Source organism: Megascapheus bottae, chromosome 12 (genome assembly GCF_031878675.1).
Source record: "Megascapheus bottae isolate mThoBot1 chromosome 12, mThoBot2.hap1, whole genome shotgun sequence".
Classification (NCBI taxonomy): Eukaryota; Metazoa; Chordata; class Mammalia; order Rodentia; family Geomyidae; genus Megascapheus; species Megascapheus bottae.
In genome coordinates, this window is record NC_143520.1 from 31,464,811 (window position 1) to 31,485,752 (window position 20,942).

At 34.0% G+C, this 20,942-nt stretch overlaps 1 long non-coding RNA gene across 1 annotated transcript in view; it reads left to right on the top strand.

Moving 5' to 3' along the window:
* The window catches only part of LOC150056400 (uncharacterized), a 105,686-nt gene extending 85,115 nt beyond the window's left edge, over positions 1-20,571 (top strand). Inside the window, exons 2-3 of the long non-coding RNA XR_016537320.1 lie at positions 6,062-6,110; positions 20,518-20,571. This is a non-coding gene — a long non-coding RNA (uncharacterized LOC150056400). The remainder of the gene's footprint in view (positions 1-6,061; positions 6,111-20,517) is intronic.
* The last annotated feature ends 371 nt before the right edge of the window (positions 20,572-20,942 follow it).

Below are 20,942 nucleotides of genomic sequence, written 5' to 3' on the forward strand. Positions count from 1 at the left end.
TAGTACATTAAACAAAACAAGCACAGAGATAAACTTCTTCCTTCCATATGCTAGAGTTCATTTCACTTGGCCAAATGTACATAGGTTTGGAGTTATTGTGATCCTCTACTAGGAGAGTCCTAGATATATACTAATTATTACATGTGTAGGTAATCATGGAAACTATGTTCCCCAAGCCATTCCATTTCCTTGTAAATGGAAGTCATTCTTTCTGACTGCAGAAAGGTGATCCATTCACTTACTTAGGAATATATGGGTTGGTTCTATAACTTAGAATTAATGCCAAAATGATTTTTTGTATTTGGTTGTTTGAAATTGGATAGGGAAGAGGGGAAAACCAAGACGGGGGGGTGGAGGGGAGGGTAATGGGGACCAAGACATGTGAAAGGGTATCAATATATGTGAATTAATGCACCTTCTATCTGGCAAATATCATGTAACCCTTTTATTAATTACAATAAAAAATATAAATAAAAAAGAAAAAAAAAGAATTAATGCCAAAATGAACCTTGTTGTGCTAGTGGCTTTAATACGTCCTTGTTAATGGACATTTGGGTAAATGCCCAAGAGTGGGATTTCTGGCTCATAGGGGAGCTCTATGTTTAGTCTTTTGAGGAATTGCCATACTGCTTTCCAGAGTGAATGAATAAACTAACAATCCCACAAACAGTGTAGTAGCATTCCCTCCTGGCCACACAGGAGCATCTGTTGTTCTTAGATTTCTTGACCATGACCATTCTAACTGGAGTGAGGTGGAATCTAAAAGTTGTTTTGATTTGCATTTCTTTTATGGTCATAGATGTTGAGCATTTCTTCATGTGTCTATTGGTCATTCTTATTTCCTCTTCAGAGAAGACTCTCTTTAAGTCTTTAGCCCACTTTTTAATGGGATGTTTGTTTCTTTGAGGATTTGTTTTTGTTTTTGTGGTTCTGGATCTTTTTTTTCTCCATATATTTTTATTCTAATTAATAGAAGGGTTACATTGTATTCACCAAATAGAAGGTGCATTACTTCACAAACATTGATATCATTTCTCATGTCTTGGTCCCAATTTCCCTCCTCCCACTCCACCCTCATCTTGTTTTCCCCCCCTCCCTATCTGATTTCTAATAACCAAATAAAAATATATCAGAAAACAAAGTGAAATACTGTAACAATATAAGAAAACCAAGGGACAGAAAAGAGATGACAGATAACATAGTACATTAAGGACCACAATCACTCATTATATGGCTTTTGTTTCTTTATCCTGGAGTTCCTATCATTTAGCCTCATCCTATATGGCCTTATGTATCAAGCTTTTGCCCTATTGCTCCTCTTTTAGGAGAGTCCAAGATTTCTACTGATTATGACATTGAGGGAAAGTATTGAGCTTATGTTCCTTTGAGCATGGCTTACTTCACTCAATATGATTTTTTTCAAGTCTATCCATTTCCTTACAAATGGGGTGATGTCTTTCTTTCTGACAGCAGCATAGAATTCCATTGTGTATAAATACCACATCTTGTTGATCCACTCATCAACTAAGAGGCATCTGAGTTGGTTCTATATTTTTCCTATGGTAAATAGTGCTGCAATGAACACCTTTGTGCTAGTGGATTTAGTATGCCCTTGTTTCTGGATGAGTAGATAAATGCCAAGTAGTATAATTGCTGGGTCACAGGGGACTTCTACATTTAGTCTTTTGAGGAACTGCCATACTGTTTCCATAGTGGTTTGCACTCCCACCAAAAGTGTAGTAGTGATCCCTCTTGGCCACATTCTGCTAGCATCTGTTATTATTAGATTTCTTGATCAATGCCATTTTAACTTGAGTGAGGTGGAATCTTAGAGTTGTTTTGATTTGCATTTCTTCTGTGACCAGAGATGTTGAGTATTTCTTCTTGTCTCTATGGGCCACTGTTATTTCTTCTTCAGAGAAGACTCTCTTTAAGTCTTTGGCCCAGATTTTAATGGGATGGTTATTTCTTTGGAGATTAGTTTGAGAGTGATTCAATTTTTTTAGCTGTTGATATATTGTAGATATGAGGCCTTTGTCTGTTGTATGGTTAGTGAAGAACTTCTCCCACTTTGTGGGCTTTCTAGTTAATTTGCTAGCTATGTCCTTTGCCATACAGAAGCTCTGCAGTTTAATTCAGTCCCACTTATCCAGACTTTTTCTGATTTGTTGTGTTTTGAGTCTTTATTAAGAAAGTTTTGACCTGTGCCAAGGAGACCTAATGTGTCTCCTATTCCTTGTAAAGTTTTCAGTGTGTCAGCTTTTACCTCCAGGTCTTTGATCCATTTGTAGTTAATTCTGGTTCAGGGTGACAAAGAAGGTTCCAACTTTAGTTTTCTGCAGATGCTTAAACAGCTCTGCCAGCACCACTTGTTGAAGAGGCTGTCTTTCTTCCATTCTAGTTTTTTTTGGCTCCCTTATCAAAGATTACTGGCCATAGGTCAGTGGGTTAATGGGGAGCTGCGAGGGCCGCGCCTTAAAGATGGCGCCGGTTTCCACCTTCCGCCATCCCGATGGCGAGTGCTCTCTGTGAAAACAACTCCTTATATGGCTAAGTTTTGGCTTCTGGCTTGCTTCCGCGTAGTTGGCCCTATCGGCATCTCCCACGTGGCTTTTCAGGATTGGCTAGGCGGAGGTCATATAAGACCAGGGATAGTCCAGGAAGAAAAGAAGAAGAAGAAGAAAGAAGGAGAAAGGAAGAAGCTTGTTAAGGGTTCCTGAATAAACCACTTGGAGAAGAATCCTGTGTTGCGTCTTCCTTGCTGGTCGAGGCAGAAGCGACAGGTTAATATCTGGGTTCTCAGTTCTATTCCACTGGTCTTCAAGCCTGTTCTTGTGCCAGTACCAAGGTCTGTAAAAGAGTTTATAATTTGGTATTTAAATTCCTCCTGCGCTGTTCTTTCTGCTAAGAATTGTTTTTGCTATGTGGGGTCTTTTATTAATCCATATGAAATTTGGGATTGCCTCTTCTATTTCTTTAACGAATGATCTTGGGATATTGATGGGTATTGCATTGAATTTGTAGAATGACCTTGGCAAGAATGCCATTTTCACTATGTTGGCTCTTCCAATCCAGAAATATGGGAGGTTTTTCTATTTCCTCAGTTTTGCTTTAATTTTCTTTTTCAGGGTTTTAAAGTTTTCATCAAAAAGCTCCTATTCATTCTTAGTTCAGTTAATTCTTAGGTACTTTATTTTCTTTGAGGCTATTGCAAAAGGAGTTGCTTTCCTGATTGTTGCCTAATTCCTCTCATTGTTGGCATAAAGGAAGGCTGTTGTTTTTTGAGGGTTAATTTTATACCCTGCTACCTTGCCAAAGTTTTGAATCAGCTCAAGCTTGGTTGGGAGTGGAGTCTATAGGGTTCTTTAAATACAGAATCATGTCATCTGCAAAGAGAGAATGTTTCACTTCCTCTTTCCCTATTTGGATCCCCTTTATGCTTGCTTCTTGCCTTATTGCTCTGGCTAGCAATTCTAATATTATGTAAAAGAGTAATGGAGAGAGAGGACATCCTTGTCTCATTCCTGATGTTAGAGGAAATGGCTTTAGCTTTTTGCCATTAAATATAATGCTAGCTGTGGTTTTGTCATATCCAGCCTTTATCATAATAAGGAATGTTCCATGCATTCCTAGTTTCTTCAGATGTTTCTAGATATTTATTAAGAATGTTTCAACCTGTGCCAAGGAGTTCTTGTGTATCTCCTATTGCTTCCTGTAAATTTTTCTGGATCTGTTTTCCACAAGGTCTTTGATTGATTTGGAATTAATTATGGTGCAGAATGTCAGGTAGCGATCCAACTTTAGTTTTCTACAGGTGCTTAATCAATTCTGCCAGCACCATTGGTGGAGAGATTGTCTTTCTTCTATCCTATTTTTTTGTCTCCTTTATAAAAGATTAGTCATCTATACACCTGTGCATTTATTTCTGGTTTTTCAGTTCTATTCCATTGGTTCTCTGGCCTGTTCTTGTGTCAGTTTCAAGAACTTTTTATTACTATAGCTCTGTAATAGCATCTGAAATTTGGTATTGACTTTCCTCCAGCACTGTTCTTTTAGCTAAGGATAGATTTTTTTTTGGTATACTAGGTCTTTCATTATCAAAGAAGGATATTCTTATGTTAGCAACACACAGGAGCAATGCCTTTATGCTTCTGATCAAATAAAATAATATTTACCAAAATGAATTCCAGGAAATGGAACTTCCTAGACAAATGGTACTTGCTAGACAAGTTGAACCATACAGCTTGTAGATAGGATGAAAGGGAAAAACTGGGAGAGAACGAAGGAAGATGGGCATTGTCCAAGGATAAATGTACTCTTTACGTGTCTTATATAACTGTGACTCCTCTGCATATCTGCTTTATAGTACCAAGGAAAAAATTAATAGAAAATAACATCAAAATATTTTGAGAAATCTCCATTTTTATACTGTCTGTTGCTATAGAGTTTATTTTAATCTCATGATACTCTTATAAAAACAAGGAGTTGTTTTGATAATCTAGTTTTATAAAGAAATTGACATATGTTCTAAAATGTCATCTATTTTGAAACAAGTTCCATATATACCTGAATAGTATGTTTACTGTGCAATTGTCAAATGAAATACTGTATAGATGTGGCCATTTGATGCTGTTTAGATATGCAGACTTTTTATATTTGCTTTCTTATATTTTGATTTGGATTACCTGTTAGTAATGTGGTTGAGGAATTGAAGTTGTCAATATTGCTGAGATGGGCTCTATTATTGTCCAGTTGCAGATGGTATGATTCTACTTAATAGAATCTATAGACATACACAAAAATTATATTTCTAGATCTAATACATGCTTTCAAAGACAGAAGTATATTGAATTGTGACACAGGGGACTGAGAGTTTGGCCTAGCAGTAGAGTGCTTGCCTAGCATGCACAAAGACCCAGGTTTGATTCCTCAGTACCATCTACACAGAAAAAGCCAGAAGTGATGCTGTGGCTCAAATGGTAGAGCTCTAGCCTTGAGAAAACCCAAGGACAGTTCTCAGTGTCAGAGCACAAGCCCAGGACTGGCAAAAACAAATAAATAAAAAATATAAATAAAAATAGGTAAATAAATTGACACTCAAAATCAGTAGCTTTTCTATACAGTATATCAATGATATACAAGCTAAGAAAAAGGTCAGGAAAGCAATTTATTCACAATAGCCTCAAAAATAATAAAAATCCATATACAGACTTATACAAGAAAATAAAATCCTCCATGAGAGCTGTAAATTACTGAATAAAAAATAAAGATAGACTTCCTAATGTTTATGAATTGACAGATTTAATATTGTGAGAGAATCATACTCTCAAAAATTGCTTAGAGATTCATTGTAATGTCCATTGAAGTTCCAATGTAATGTTTCATAAAATATATAAAAAACTATAGAAAAATGATAAAATATCATAAGTAACCAAAGAAATAATATGTTAAAAGACTAGTGCAATAGGTATTACAGTACTGGTCTTCATATTACACTATGGAGCTATAGTGGCTCACGATCATGATTTTAGGTACACAAGTAGCATAGAAGGCAAATACAAGAGACTCGTTTATAATTAACAAAATGCCCGCAGAGAAAGTATTCTAAATGGTAGCATGCCAGCTTTGAGTGAAACAGCTGAGCAAGAATTTCAAGCCCCAAATTCATGCCTCAGTACAGGCACAATCATATAAAAAATCAACACTGAGTAGTTCAAAGAACTCAGAATGAAACAAAAAACTTTAAATCTATTATAGGAAAATGTAGAATATATCTAGGAAGTAATAGGCACAGATAATCATTTTCTAAATTGGAATCCAATTGCCTTAAAAGCAAGTGTAAGATGAATAAGTTCTTCTTCCCAAGCAATTAGGAATGAAATCACTGTCCATTATATGTGACTAATGAAAACTTATTTCTAGTTTGTAGAACATCTGATGTAGGTCTGAGAGGTTTCTCTGAGCTTTCTCTTAATTGTGTTTGGGTTTGATACCTAGGTACTAGTCTGTTCTCTGTCATGTAATCAATACATTATTTGACCTTTTGTATTTTTTTTTTTAGATTCCTTTTGTAATACTGAGGAACAAATCCACAGCTTCACACATACTAGGTAAGCAATTGCTTTACAATTGAGCTAAAGCCCTAGGTCTATTTATTCTTCTACAGCTTATCATTTGGGACAAAAATCAGTGCTACCTAGAGAGAAAATTAAATAAGGTAATGTGTATAGCACACTTTGTACCAGAATGGCACACATCAGGAGCTCAATTAATGTAAGTCATTATTTTTTGTGGAAATATTAGGGTGTGAAGTAATTATAATCCATGGAGATGTCTTAAAGCTTTCTTGAACTTCTAACATTCATAGGAATATAACATCATCCCAGTTATATTACCATTATGTCTCCCTCCTTCTTGTCCCGCACTCAATAGAGTTGCAACTTCTAGAGTCTTCTTGCCAGTATGATAACATTTATTCTTCACACTGTGCCCTATAGTCAACAAGCTTTTTGTTTTTTTCTTAAGCCTAATATTTCTAAGACTCACTGGATTGTTTTTAGCTTGACCAACTTTTGCTTTTTCTGACTAAATTTCTTGATGTTTTGGCCTTTACCCAATTGGAGAAATCATTTTTGAGAATATTGAGTTTCTTTAATTGTCTCCTGATTGGAATACTTTTTTATATTCTAAGATATTGGAATATCTTATCTTTCCTGAGTGAGGAAATGGAAAGCTTTTCATTTTCCTATTGGGAATGCAGGATCACCACATCACTAGCCTTCTGGCCAGCTGCTCCCAGCACAAAGTGACCAACAGTTGAAGCCTATCACATCCATTTATGTTTCATAATTTTTTATTCAAAAGTCAAAAATAAATACAGAGGCCAGGCATAGTGACACATACCTGTTGTTTTCAGCACTCAGGTGACAGAGACAGAAGAATCAAGCATTTGAAGTTAGCATGGAGTTAATATACTTTTGTTAAAAATGTCAAAACATAGTTGGAATTTTAGCTATTCCAGAGGCAGAGTCTTAAGGAAGATAGTCCAGAAAAGAAAATCTGTAATATTCTTATCTCCAATTAACTATCAAAAACTACAACCTGAACAATAATTTAGAAAGAAATAAAAACTCATATGTAGAGACTAGATATGGAAGTAATTTTTATAAATGCAATGAATGGTAACTATATATCATAGCATGATATTCAGATGATTTTGTTGAGTTCCCCTAACCCTATATTAGATCAATATTTGCCTTGAGATAAAAAGAAACAGCTAAAAACCTAAACTCTACTGACACAATAAGAAAGCTGTGCTGTTTTCATTCCTACAGATCCACATGGAACATATGATCAGTTATTGAAAGAAGTATGTGCTAAAATCTTCAGAAAATATCTGCCTGTGTGTTGTATACCAGACCTAGTGATGACCTAACAAAACCAATTTAAAAAAATTAATTTACAGCTATAATAGTCTTCGCAAGAAAGAATAGACGTATGTTAAGGCTTGAATTTAAAAAAAATATAAAGAGCTACTGATGAGTATTAAGGGAGGAGTTTTCCAGAAGTGTCACAGTATTTTTGTTTTTATGACCTGCAGAAATACAGGACAGAAGAGAATGGTGAGTTGTAAAGAAGCTTAAGGATAAACTTGCCAATGAATACATATGCATAAACCTTAAAATTAATGCATTCACCAAAGTATCAAAATTTTCCATGTTGTTTTGTTTTAAAAGTGAGGAATTAAATTTCCAATTCAATAGTTCTAAGTTACTTTCCAACAATGTATTTCAATTTGTATCTTGCTAATAGAGGGTAATAGTGAGAAAGCCCAGTGCCCTGTCTAGATAGCAGCCTAAAATATATAATCTTTCCCAGTGGTACATTCTAGTCAGAGATTCACACAATAAAAGGAAATGAATATATACAAAAAATGTTCAAATATAATTATGCTAGTTTTTCAGCTTAACTACTTGGAATTTGAAAAGACAGCCTGTAGACAAAAAATAATACCACTGAAATTCAGCGCAATAGATTTCTCCATTGGAAGTGACAGGAACATCTCTCTCAATATTACTTGGCTAATGAAGGAATAGATCTGCTGTGAAGTTCCTAGGAGGCTCATTTTCTTGAGTACAGTAGTAAAAGTTAGCTGATGAATGACCTAAACTGCTTAATGTTTCTCCTTATAACTTCTGAGCAGCAAGGCGTATCCAGGCGAGTACTGAAGAAGTTATCCTCAGGAGACTCTGGTGTCCTTGCAGGTTGTCAGAGGCAATGAGCCACGTTTATTTCAAATGGTTCCTTAAATGAACATTTATTTTGTGCCAGTAACATGTTTTTGATTAACAGTTCCTTTTGACTAATCTGCTTCCCAAAACAGTCCAATAAAGGGCTCACTTAAAACATAATTAAAAGCATGTTATTGCTAGTAGTTAATACTGATTAAAACAGACATTAAGACAATTACTGTTGTAGGAAAGTAAGCTCCCCGTAGTTAATATAAGATCCATCCTCGCTGTTTTATGCATTGCATACAGAAATGCCTGCATGATAAACTTAGAGCAACTTCCATTCTTTCTGTGGAATCATACCAAAACATACTCTCATCTTCTTTATTGATTTTCATAAATATACAGGTTCTAAAATATGTCCTTATAAAAGAAACATACTTCTTTTTCTTGTAATTAATATTAATGTTTACACAAGGTATAAGTTCATTTCTAATCAATTTCCATATTCTCTTAAATTAGTAAGAAATAAACTCACACTTCACCTGTTTTAAGCATGTAAACTCTAAGTCTCATTGTAGATTCCATGCAATGCCTTTTCCAAAAGGCATGTGGTAGACGTCATAGAAATTCAGTCCAGTATTCTTAAATAAAACTGCTTTTAGAGAATGAATTTATAAGTCATTCTTAAACAAAAAACATAAACTATGCAAGAATAAAACTGTATCAGCAGGTCCTATGATTTGCTTTAGATTTTCCTATTGCAGTAGCAGCCTCTTGATTATCTAGGATGTAGAAACCATTCACTCAGTGCCAGATCAAGGGATAGCAAAAGACTTATTTGCTGTTAAGAGATAATTTGTCATTTTCTTCACAGATCCTGTAAAGGATAGCGATCACTATAGTGTGCTCAGACACACTTCCAAACTTTACAAAACTTATGGCAATTAAAGAAAAATAAAAACAAAATAGTGAAGAAAACAACCTTATGTGTCATAAGAATGGTCAAAATTTGAAGAGAGAAGATGGATAAAACCTGACACAGTTGTAAAGCATTTAGTCTTGGTATGAATAATTATTCTCCACTTGAGGATGAGTGTTTCTAGATAAATATTAGCTTTTTAAAATGTCTGTCCAATATAGTTTTGCTAATTTTTCATACTGCCTTCAACATTATGGTTCTAAAATGCAAATAGGAGCTGGACACCAGTGGCTCATGCCTGTAATTCTAGGTACTCAGGAGGCTGGGATATGAGGATTTTGGTTCAAAGCCAGCCCAGGCATGAAAATTCATGACTTTTATCTCCAATTAGCTACAAAAAAACCCAACAGAAATGGCACTGGGGCTCAAGTGGTAGAGTGCAAGCTTTGAGCTAAAGAGGTCAGGGACAGAGCCCAGCAAAAAAAATTGCAAATAGGATCACCGTATCTCCTTACTTAATATTTCACTATGATTTTTATAAATTGTTTTTGACATAATATGTAGATTTTAAACATCTGATATCGACCTCTAGAATTAGTAACATTTTCTGGTCTGACATATTTTGAATATCCAAAACATAACATAATACAAAAATACTTTTCTTTCCTCAAAGCAAGCATTAAATGCACATGTATGGATTTATGTACAAGGTTATATTTTTTTCTCTTCTTGGAATGCTTTTACCCATATTCTGCAAGGATGAAATTTACATTTAGCCTACAGTTTCCATACTCAATAAATAATATTCAGGTAATTATTAATTTCATATAACCAATGCATAATTTCTTCTCCAAAGAAGTCCAGTACAAAATAATAAAATGTATGTTAGTTTATGTATTTTGAGTATAGTATTAATATACTTAGTGTTTATAATAGATAACAATATGTCTATCATTTGAGCTAAAAGAACCACTTACATCAATGAGGTAATTAAAAGGGCTTTGAGACAAGTACCCAGCATGGATTAGATGTATTATATAGAAGTTGAGACTTCCAGCTAGAAGGCGTAGCCAGGATATTTCAGTTTGTTGTATTGTGTCTCAGTTTTTTTTTTAATCTGATTAATGGGAGAATAAAAATGAAGAATAAACAGCAGGTCAGGTGGTATGGCACATGGACATAAAATTCTCAGAAAAGGATGTAACAAAATTCCATAAATCAATCACTCACTGTGACTTTAAAGTGTCCATGAATAAAAGTACGTACAAATGAAAATCATTCTTTGTGCATCTTTCCTTTGCTCAAATATACCCTGTATGCTTCATGGCTCAGAACATTGACTCACGTAAAACATAGACTCCTGCTCTTTTGCTTAAGGCATGCTCAGTCTGGGGACAACCAGCAGGAGAATATGTTCCTCAGAGAATTGCCTTCCCTATATCCTTGTGACCTTGAGGCCCCTTTAACTAATAGTACAAGAACCTGAGCCGGTATCTTCTCCTGCTGAGATGACCCTCTGTAGGATCAAAACCTACCTCTTTCCTGTAATCCTCATACTTGAGGCTGTTGATATAAACCTCTCTTCTCATTCCATCAAGCTTTTCTTGAGGGTTGCTCTACACTTGGCCATTAGCCTGTATCTTTTATTTCTGATTTTTTTTTCTTTTGCTTTTTCATTTCCTTGTTAAGTTTGGCTAGACAAGAGTTTGACTTTAGTGCTTCATACTAGTATGGAAGGTAGTCTACTAATTGAACCATGTCCCTGGCAATTATTTTTGCTCTGGTTATTTTTCAGATAGACTCTTGCTTTTTGTCTGGGTCCAGAACTGTGACATAATTTTGCACCTTGTATATTTGGAATAAAAAGCTGCATGCAGCTTTTACTCTTGAAATGGAGGTGTCATGGATGTATTGTCTGAATTAGCCTTCAACCTTGATCCTTATCCTTATCTTTAGGTTTACCCCTAATCCTGTATCTTTGAACATAATAAATTCATTAAACTTTTTCTCAAATGGTCCCATCTACTGCCTGTAAGAATCTTGACTGCATTAAGACTTAAAAAGAAAATTTTGATTTAAAAAATTCTTACCATAAATTGATTTACTTTCTTTTCTCTCTCTCTCTCTATCTCTCTCTCTCTGTCTCTCTCTCTCTGTCTCTCTGTCTCTCTGTCTCTCTGTCTCTCTCTCTCTGTCTCTCTCTCTCTGTCTCTCTCTCTCTGTCTCTCTCTCTGTCTCTCTCTCTGTCTCTCTCTCTGTCTCTCTCTCTCTCTCTCTCTCTCTCTCTCTCTCTCTCTCTCTCTCTCTCTCTCTCTCTCTCTCTCTCTCTCTCTCTTTCTTTGTCAGTCATGGGACTTGAACTCTCGTCCTGGGCATTGTCCTTGACCTCTTCAGTTCAAGACTATATTATCCTACTGCTTGAGTCACAGGGCCACTTCTGGTTTTCTTGTGGTTAACTGGAGATAAAAGCCTCACAGGCTGCCTTGCCCAGGCTGGCTTGGAACTGCGATCCACAGATTTCAGTCTCCTGAGTAGCTTGGATTACAGGCATGAGCCACGGTGCCCAGCCCAGATATGCTTTCTTGACATACTTGCCTATCACCAAAAATATTCAAATATTCTTGTTGACAAAATAGTTTTGTTATTTATAACATAGTCATCCAATTTGATTGTATCTGATCAAGAATATTGTTTGTATTTTAAGACAGTCTATGTTTGTTGGTTTGTTTGTTTTAACTTGCCAAATTAAGCAACAAAGTTGTTTCTTGTGGCATCAGTAATCAAAGTAGCTCTGTCTAGATATTCATTTAGGGTCATAATGCAGAGATTAACTGAGAAGTAATGGATTAGCCTGCCTGGAAACCTAGTTGCTAAAACAGTCACTTGTATTCTGGCAAAACTTATTTAAAGCAGGATTTGCACTATTTACAGAAATGTATTTGCCTGTTTTGACAACTCACACAAAACAAAATTGTCTTTCCAAGAAGCAACTATTTTAATTTGATATTGTAAGAAACTTGTAGGCAAAGTGGGGAGTATATAAATAAAAATTATGTGAAACAGGAAGAACACAAGTTTATCGTTTTTTGTATTCCCTAAAGTGTTTTTCCTTTAGCAGAATTCCCATAAATTTCAAACATGTAATTAGAGAAATAACATTGATGAATACAAACATAGAGAGAAATGGAATGGCACAGAAAACAAGAGACAAGGAAAGACAGGGAGCAGGAGAGGAAAGGGAAGAGGAAGATGGGAAGGGATAGGATAGAAAATTTTTGACTAATGGAAATTTTACTAGTCCTGATTGAATTAAAATCTACTGTTTCTGTAAATTTACTGAATTTCCATCTGTAGATGGGGAATATGGTATATTTATAAAATAGAACATTTAAATGCATACTCTAAAAATTAAAAAAGTAGTAGTATTACCTTCTAGCAGGATATTTTGAAAATTATGCCTACTTATATCAAGATATAAACTAAGTTAACTTTAATACAAACCCATAGATACTCTTACCCCAGATATATATATAGTAAATTTGAGAATATAAGTTATGACATTTTAATATTTTGTAGATATGCTTCTTTATATATATATATGTCTTTCTCTCTAATATATACATATATTCCATATAATGTTAAAAATAAGTAAGTTATTAATTTCCAAAGATCTTATTCTAGATCCATGACTGCTATGTAGTAGGACATACACTGAAAACAGCAGATTAGATCTATTTTGAAGCAGCAGACTTGTTTAATCATAAAAGTTTTAAGGACCTATGTCTGGTTGGGGGAAGCAAAAAGTGAAGATATCACAATGAACTGAAATGTCAATTGAGAGTCAATCTCATAGGTGAGATGAAGAAATTATATGTTTTAGGAAAATAGCAAAAAAGAAAAGGAGTTCATCTGCAGAGAGTATGTCTCAGTCCCAGCTTCATATTTCCTGACTTTTCTCTTTTCCTGTTGGTCTTAATTCTGTTAACATACACAATTTCCATTTTACTATCCAGCTAATGAGGAGGCCAATGTTCACCACTTACTTCCAGGAAGACAGGAAGAATATGTGATCAAATGAATCTAACCCTAAAGGCAAAGAGGAGACCAGGGATAAAGATTGCTTTTACTCCCATTTAAACTTCTGAAAAGTGTTAAATGGGATCTTCAAAAACAGTTGTGGTACAATAACAACAACAAAAACCCTGATCCATTTTTTTTTAACGTTTTTGGGTCCTAGACTGTTGAGCCATTGAAGATAATGGTCCACAGAACTCCTACCAGTTTCATAATAACTGGAAGAAATTGTGGGGCAATTTGCATCCCCACAAGTGATTTGGAATTGAAGTTCATTTGAGAAAGAGACCACAATAAGTACAGCATTATAGAATTCATGTATTTGTTCTAAGGAGGACATATGTATGTCCTCCTTAAACACAAAGGCACATGAATGCAAACAAAACTGCAGGTCTTGAAATCAACTAGATTTTTCATCTTTCTCAAATAAGTATATATTTTAATTTATGAAAACTGAAATTTCTGTCATAAAATCAAGCGGAAAATGCTTTCTCTCCAAAAAGTATAGAGCTGAGGTTGAAGTTGTACCATCCTATAAGATCGGAATCAACTTTTTTCATATAAATCCGTATCTGACTTTCAACCAGATAACTGCAAAATGACATGCGATTTCTATTGTGCTCGTAAGTTCTTAAGCCAGGATAAATGAAACCTGAAATTTCATCCCAAATAAAAGCTAAAGGATAATGAAAAAAATTATAAAAATTTATTTTAATAATATATTGAACGTGGTTTCCTTTTTTCTTCTATCTTGTTTCCTGAATATTCACTTTCATAACAGTTTCTAAAAATTTAACTCACAGTATCAAAGTGCCACTTAGAGAATCAAATCAAATTTCTTCTTAAATTATTTAAAACATTTCTCATAAGAGCCAAGAAACAAAGGGACTGTAAGCTTTGACTTCCTCTTTTCCTTTTAAAGAGTTATTATGATAATTGGCTCTCTTGTTTCTGAAATTACTGTTTCCTTAACTAATTTAGTATATACATGTATAGACACAAAAGGAGTTTTTTATAAGACATTTTAACAAATGTCTTGATAACCATACACATATACAAACTATTTTGAACTGCTAAATTTTCCATACATCAGGCTTTCTACAAAAAGTTTGCAACTGTGTCCCTACTGTCTTGACAATGTTGAATCGTATATTCACTTTTAGAAATGCATCCTGAACATATGACCCCCTAAAAAGCCCTGGTTTATCTGGGAGCTTACCATATTTTCCACTGGTTGTGAAGTGTTTTAAAGTGGATTTTGTGACACATTTGAAAATATCACACTAAAGTGAAAATCAAGATATTCTCCAAAATTAGACAGTGCTACTCAGGACGTTAGCATTGCACATACCTCATTTTAAGATGATTAACAGAGCCTGTACTTAGAAGTTTTTTCCTTTGAAAGACATAAACTCAGGTTCCTACAGAGTAGTAATTCCTGTCCAGGCTTAATGTAGACACAAATGCCAAGCATCACATAAGAAATGCATATAAGAGATATTCCTGGCAAGAATCAGAGTACAACACTAAGAACTTTCTCTTCTAGGACTTTTAGATCAGCTCTGTAGCATGGCGTGCTGCTCCAGTGGATTTGTGGGAATTACAGAAACACCCACATATTTTGCTGTATCGAAATGTCTAGAAAGCGACATGATGCATATCATATGGACAGATAAATAAATTGCTCTATGCATTAATCATGCCTATTTGTGTGGATTTTTTTTTACTTTTTTATTTTTATTACCTATGGTTTGAGCAATTTTTGCAAAAGACTCATAACAAACATGTAACAGTGGAATAAAAAACATATTCCCCATAATGTGCATGCACAGCACAGAAATCAAAACTTTTGGCACCCAGTCAGTGTATATATATATATATGTGTGTGTGTGTGTTTGTGTGTGTGTGTATGTATGTATATATGTATGTATATACACTTTACCAGTCATTTTACGTCAAACCTTAAGTGGAATTGATGGTTCATCCCAGCTGAATTGGCCCTGTGATGCCTGGCAGGTTGGGGAGCTCTCACTTTGCTGTTTCTTATCAACGCTTGACAACTTCTGGCATGTGGGGCCAATTTGTTCCTTCTGCAGAAGGAGACGGAGTTTGGATTTAATTTTAAGCCCTGACATAAGGTTTAATTTGCTAAAAAGGGGAGCCATGTCATTGTAAATCCTGAAGGAGATGCTCAGGTCAGGAGAGTTTCAGGTCCATCTGCTGTAAGCATTGTTGGAGGTACTTGTGAGAGGAACTATGTCTTCCCAGGCCTCACTCACCTAATTGAATCGATGCTTGATTGAAAGTAAAATGCTTTTCTGTATTCTATTCAACTCTTATTTTTGAGAAAAAGTTGATGGTTTATAATATGTTTTCATTTAAAAATGGTTTACACTAGATACACACATTAGATAATTTGCTTAGGATAGAATTCACAAAGGGGCCAAACTCACCTCATATTTTGAGAGAAAGAGAGAGAGAGAGAGAGAGAGAGAGAGAGAGAGAGAGAGAGAGAGAGAGAGAGAGAGAGAGAGAGAGAGAGAGAGAGGCCATTAGCTATAATTGTAGACCTAGACAATGAGTTCAGATGCTTCTTTACTGTGAAGATTTACAGTGAATTATTTCAAGATTCTTTTCAGGTATAGTCAAAGCTCAATGCTGGAAATGCAACTTTGTGTTCTGATGCTTCCACAATAACACGCAGGGTTATGGATAAAGAATCGTTCACAAAATGTATATTTGCTACATCTCTAACTTGTACCACTTTCATAGTAGGAATGTATCTACAGCAAATATTAAGAATGGATCTAAAGATTTCTAGGGGCAATAGTAACTGTCCCAGTGACTCTTATCATGAATTTCCTCACCTTGAGTTTTGTAGAATTCACTTACTTACCTTGAGTTGTTTTTCTGTAGGCTATGAAATGCAGAACCATGTAATGTTGTGATTTCAATTTAAGCAGCATACATTAGTGTCTTAATGCTAATACATATATATATACACTCTGTTTTATAATATAATAGAAAGAAAAAAGCTGTGATATTTTCTCATTTGTTAGCCATCATAAATATTTGCCTCTTACTGTTTCACACTCTGGGGCAATATCAAATTAATTTAAAGTGAATTTCATTTTAAGTTTCTCTGAAAGTCTCTTCTTGCTGGTAATAGTAATAATTGCACTTTCTTAGCTTCATGACCAGCTAATAAATTTTACCAGTTGAATAAACTGGGCAAGTGGGATGAAACAGAAATCTTAGCTACATTTATACTGCTTAAATTCCTACTATAAAGTAGTGTGCCTTTCAATTCTCTGAGTTTATACAGTGTGTAAAATTATAAGCTCCATGTGACAATGCTATATGTATCTTAGGAAAAAATGAAAAATAAACATAACAGTATGCTGATACTGTTTATGACACATTTCTAGTGTATATTTATCAAAATCTCTACATTGCCATCTTCTAACACGTTGTACCATATGGAGTCCCTGCTCCTAAAGAGCTGAACTTGTATGTTTCACATTTGATCAGATCATTTTAGTCCTATGTGTAACCACTAATCTAATCTTTGTCAGCAAAAATGGCTTGCAAATTCTCATTTTTACTTATTTGTTTTTTCTTTTTAAATTTTTACTTTTCTTTTTAAATTTTGCAAGTGGTTTCCCTGTCATCTTCATTGTTTAGGAAAATGCTGATTTAGAATACATATTCAAAGGATGTTCTTGAAACAGATATACATAATAAAAATTACATGAGGTGGCATCTATTTGAAAATGTCTAGTTCAGACTCGTTTTAGTAGTACTTTGGGTTGAAATTTCGTTCTAAATCACAGTTATGTGTCATTTTCTTCATTTTTAAAAATATTGCTGAGAAGTTTGATAGTCTTAGTTTTCATTTTTAATATATGCTTTAATTTCTTAAGAGTCTTCCAGTCCCTTCATTATTTTGATATTTTCACAAGAATCAATAATATTCTGTACCTGAGAAAAAGTAATTGTGAAGCCTGAAGACTACTGTTTTAAGTCTGTGAAATTCTTATCTGTTGTTCATCTGATAATTGCATACATTTCTCCCACAATTTTTCTCATTTTTGTTTTATAATTGTTCTTCATTTTATTGTTTATATTTGAATATATGTTAGCAAAATCAGTGTTTTGTCAGGTTTGCACATATTTTCAGATTTGAATTATTTGAATCTACAATAAGGAACAATTAGCAATTCTATTCTTACTGTAGATTTAACTATTTCCATGAGTATGACTCTCTCCATGCCACATAACATAATGATCACAGATTTATTCAGTAGTTTAGGATCCATACTTACTTTCTTGTTTATTTTTCTAGATAGCTCATTTCCTTAGTTTGGTAATGAGGCCTAATGTTCCTGTACCCACCTTTCACTAAGGCATATTGTTGATTTCCTGAGCTCCATATCTGTGATGAGGATGTCTGGCACAAAGGTCTCTAGTTCTGACACAGGTCACCATTTTTAGTTCATGGTACTTCTCCCTCCCTCTCTTCCTCTTTCTAGTCTCATACTATGAATCTGATGACATGCTAATATTTGATGGAAATTTTGGCCACCATTTCCCACAGCAGTGAATGTGTGAATATCTATTCCTTTTGCACATAGCTCTCACAGGAAAATAAGGTGAATCCATTTTCTCAGGAGACCGTTTTTAACTAAGAGTCTAAGATAGGTATAAAATATTATGGTTTTTAAAGATGATCTTGAAAAATTACTGATTTAGGATACACCTTTAAAATTAGCATCAACAAAACATTTGCCTCTTTACTTCAAGAGTGGTAATAAATTATTGAGAACCATCAAAAATAATAAATTATAAGATACTATTGACAAGCAAAAATTCTCCTTTTAAGATTTTCCCATTACATTCAAGACAGACATGAATGGCCATATATGTGAAATTCACTTATTTTTCTGAGTTAGAATCTCAAGAATATGATTAACTTATTGAGAGGATGTGTGTGTGAGTGTGTGTAATTCCATTTTGTTTTTCATTGTGGAGGTCTATTAAGGATTATGAAATTTATATAAAGAAGGTGCAATAATGTTTTATAGATGTGTTTTATCTGGCTCATGAATGACTTGTTACTTATCAGGCCTATCTGATAGGTGACACAGAAAACTTTTTTAATTTCTACTTCTATAATATACTGAAAAGAGCTATTAATTCTTCACTACACATTTATTTGGTACACAGGTTCTAATTTAAAATTCCTTCACAGGAAGTGTAGTTGAATGTAATTTAAAAATTACTGATTTGATTTGTTCTCAGTAATTGCATGTATCTGATGTTTTATTATAATCATAAATGAATTATGACTGATATAATATTTTATAAAATCATTATTTCATAATTAGGCTAAAAGCCCAATTTTGGTTTAGCAGTGATAATGTGATAAATTGCTGCTGAAGGCCATGTTCAATAATAAAGCTACATATTCTTGCTTCTGAAACCTTATAGATGTGCCAAATTTTATAATAATTTTAGCTAATTTAATGCATAGCAGACAGTATCTGCCTCTGTTCCTTAAGAAGGTTTAAAATTGCAAGGTCACAAGTAATTCCTGTAAAAAGTACCTTCCAAATGGTGATTATGAAAATGTCAGAGGTAACAAATTTTCTACATTTGTAAAGACTTAGTTCCTCATGATATCACACTTGTAAACCATTTGGTAACCAGCAATTTGAGTCTTTAGTCTGTGGATGGAACTCTGAATCTCCACATTCACTGTGTAGACTCTAGGCTGCTGAGAATAGTTATGATTCTAAATTGGCCATGTGTATTTAGTTACTGCAGATACATGGTCATTATTCTGCTATATAATGATAATTAGAGGTTTTAACAGTCTTTCTGAATCCTATTTCACATCTTAGAATTTATGTCAAAAGCCAAAGGTCATTCTTCTCAGCTTTTAATCTTTCCTCTGAGATAAAACAATGCCCTGTGTTTTTCTGGAAAAGCACTATAAGGTTCTGAGAGGTGAAAACTGTGTAACCAGTCTCTTGATCTTTTCATTTGTTTCCCACCAATTAACAATACAAACACAGCCTAGTACAGGCTGTTTGTCCTGAGAAGAGATATTAGCTAAGTTGATTGGTCCCTTAAAATGCATTAAAACATTTTGTTATGTGTAACTATTTTAAAAAACACACAAAGAGAAAGGGGTAGATGAAATAAGAGAACATGGAGGAATTCAGTTAAAATTTCAATTTGAATTCTACAAAATTATGAAAAAGGCAGGAAGGAGTGGTTTGGGAGAGATGAGTGAAAATGTTGGAAGCAATGTTGATCAAAAAGTGCAGTATTACTAAACTGCTTTGTTAGGTGGCAACTCCTAAGTATACCTCCTAGAGATAAAAATTAAAATAAAACCACAAGTAAGTTTTTGATTGACATAAAAGTGAGAGTAACTCACTGTCTTGTCTGGTTAACCGGAAATATGTATTAGTTTCTTGCTTGTTTGTTTCTTTGAAGATTATAGTTAAAGAGCTGCAAAATGTTTCATGGTGAAATATATTCCTGGAAATTATAAAATTACATAGGTATTTTATGTGTTTATTATATTAGAATAATTCATTTTCTCGTGCATATGAAATGTAAACTTTTAGGTAACACAAATATTATTATGAATGCACTGAAGGGTTTTAAGCCTTTTGGATAATTATGAACAAATGATTATTTTATAATGAAATCATCCTGAGCTTGTGGCTCTTGATTGATTTTTCCATCTGTTGTTTGTCATGATGTAAATATGCCTAGTCAGCATTTATAAACAGGCTCAAAAATAGCCACCAAAGTTTTGTCTGCATAGGGTCCTCTTTTCATACAGTATTTCCAGATGCTATCTCTCCTATTTCTTCTTCCTCCTCCTCTGCTCTGTCGGTCTGTCTGTCTGCCTGTCTGTCTGTCTGTCTGTCTGTTTCTTTCATTGATTTAATTCTAAAGACACTATAAATGGCATTTGGTTTTTGACTTTTATTATTAATTCACTTAAAGAGCAAAAGTTACTGTAATAATTTTCTATCCATACATTACATATTTTGTGGGGAAAATATAAATACCAAGATTAAATGGATATTTCCCATATTCAAAGTAACTAAAAAGATTAAATGATTAAACCTTTATATTTACATTTGTGTTTGTGTTTGTATGTGTACACAGGGCCTGAGCAATACACACAAGTCTTTTTTCTCATATACTCTTACTACTTGAATCATGCATTTATCCCAGGTTTTGTTTGTTTTTGCTAATTAATTGTAGATGGAGTCTTTCTGCCTGGAATGACTTTAAGCTTCAGGTCTAAGTCTACTGACTTGCTAAGTTTGTAAGTATAAGCCAATGTTTACTAAATACATGCTTATGAATTTATTTATTTCTAAATGTCAGTTTCTAAATTATCTCATGATGATAAATTTTCTCAAAATAATCTTCACCAAACTACCATGACCATTCCCAGCCTTCAAATCAAACTAGGCAGTAAGTTAGATGGTACTAAGTGAAAGAATGGAAAATAAAATAGAGAAAATAAGTAAGAAACAAGAGTATTAAAAATGGCAAAATTCCATTAAACATGGTACATCTCATTAGATTTTTTTCCATTAGCGTTTTCTTTAACATTCAAGGAATATGTGTCACCAAGACATTCTCAAACATTTCTGAAGGAATGTACAAGTTCAGAGAATAAA